The 1,815-nt window shown below is 39.6% G+C and overlaps 1 non-coding gene across 1 annotated transcript; it reads left to right on the top strand.

The window, feature by feature from the left end:
- Nucleotides 1-849: 849 nt before the first annotated feature.
- Nucleotides 850-953, top strand: LOC112719466 (small nucleolar RNA R71). The gene has a single exon (XR_003161767.1). It is a non-coding gene; the product is annotated as a small nucleolar RNA R71 (small nucleolar RNA).
- The last annotated feature ends 862 nt before the right edge of the window (nucleotides 954-1,815 follow it).

Here is a 1,815-nt window from a genome sequence, read left to right on the forward strand (position 1 = left end):
ATAGGAAACTCCTTCTTGCTTGGAGGACGTCCCAGGAGGTCTTTCTCACTAAGATTTTCGTCCTCCTCCTCCTTTGTGCATTCGGCCATGTTGACTAAGTCAATGGCTTTGCACTCTCCTTTTGGATTCTCTTCTGTATTACTTGGGAGAATACTGGGAGGAGTTTCAATAACTTTCTTACTCAGCTGGCCTACTTGTGCCTCCAAATTTCTAATGGAGGATCTTGTTTCATTCATGAAACTGAAAGTGGCTTTTGACAGATCAGAGACTATATTAGCTAAATTAGAATTATTTTGTTCAGAGTTCTCTGTCTGTTGCTGAGAAGATGATGGATATGGCTTACTATTATTCAGCCTATTGCATCCACCATTGTTAAAACCTTGTTGAGGTTTTTGTTGATCCTTCCAGGAGAATTTTGGATGATTTCTCCATGATGAGTTATAGGTGTTTCCATAAGGTTCACCTAAGTAATTAACCTCTGCCATGGCAGGGTTCTCAGGATCATAAGCTTCTTCAGAAGCTACCTCTCTAGTACTGTTGGATGCATGCAATCCATTCAGATTTTGAGAGATTATGTTGACCTGTTGAGTCAACATTTTGTTCTGAGCCAATATGGTATTCAGAGCATCAATTTCAAGAACTCCTTTCTTCTGAGGTACCCCATTATTCACAGAATTCCTCTCAGAGGTGTACATGAACTGGTTGTTAGCAACCATGTTATTGAGTTCTTGAGCCTCTTCAGGCGTTTTCTTCAGGTGAATAGATCCACCTGCAGAATGGTCCAATGACATTTTCGAAAATTCAGAGAGACCATAATAGAAGATATCTAATAGGGTCCATTCTGAAAACATGTCAGATGGACATCTTTTGGTCAACTGCTTGTATCTTTCCCAAGCTTCATAGAGGGATTCACCATCTTTTTGTTTGAAGGTTTGAACATCCACTCTCAGCTTGCTCAGCTTTTGAGGAGGAAAGAATTTATCCAGAAAGGCAGTGACCAGCTTATCCCAGGAGTCCAGGCTATCCTTAGGTTGTGAGTCCAACCATATTCTAGCTCTGTCTCTTACAGCAAAAGGGAAAAGCATAAGTCTGTAGACTTCAGGATTAACTCCATTCGTCTTTACAGTATCACAGACCTGCAAGAACTCAGTTAAAAACTGATAGGGATCTTCAGATGGAAGCCCATGAAACTTGCAGTTTTGTTGCATTAAAGCAACTAGTTGAGGCTTAAGCTCAAAGTTATTGGCTCCAATGGCAGGAATGGAGATGCTTCTTCCATCAAACTTGGATGTTGGCTTTGTGAAGTCACCAAGCATTCTCCTTGCATTATTATTATTATTATTTTCGGCTGCCATCTCCTTCTCTTGTTCGAAAAATTCTGAAAGGTTATTTCTGGATTGTTGTAATTTAGCTTCTCTTAATTTTCTCTTCAGAGTCCTTTCAGGTTCTGGATCAGCTTCAACAAGAGTGCCTTTATCCTTGTTCCTGCTCATAAGAAAGAGAAGAAAACAAGAAAAGAAAAAGGAATACTCTATGTCACAGTATAGAGATTCCCTTATGTTAGTAGAAGAAGAAAGAGGTAGAAGAATGAAGAAGGAGATTCGGATTTTTGGATGAGGAGAGGTGAAGAGAAGTGTTAGTAATTAAATAATTAAAATAGAAGAAGAGATGAGAGGGGTTAACACCCCTAACGTTCTCGAACTCATACTTTCACTAAAATATGTTGAGTGTCACTAATGTTCTCGAACTCATACTTTCACTAAACGTTAACACCCCTAACGTCCTGAGCTAAAGTCTCTGCCCACTTCACACTTT

Source organism: Arachis hypogaea, chromosome 10 (assembly GCF_003086295.3).
Source record: "Arachis hypogaea cultivar Tifrunner chromosome 10, arahy.Tifrunner.gnm2.J5K5, whole genome shotgun sequence".
NCBI classification, from domain to species: Eukaryota; Viridiplantae; Streptophyta; class Magnoliopsida; order Fabales; family Fabaceae; genus Arachis; species Arachis hypogaea.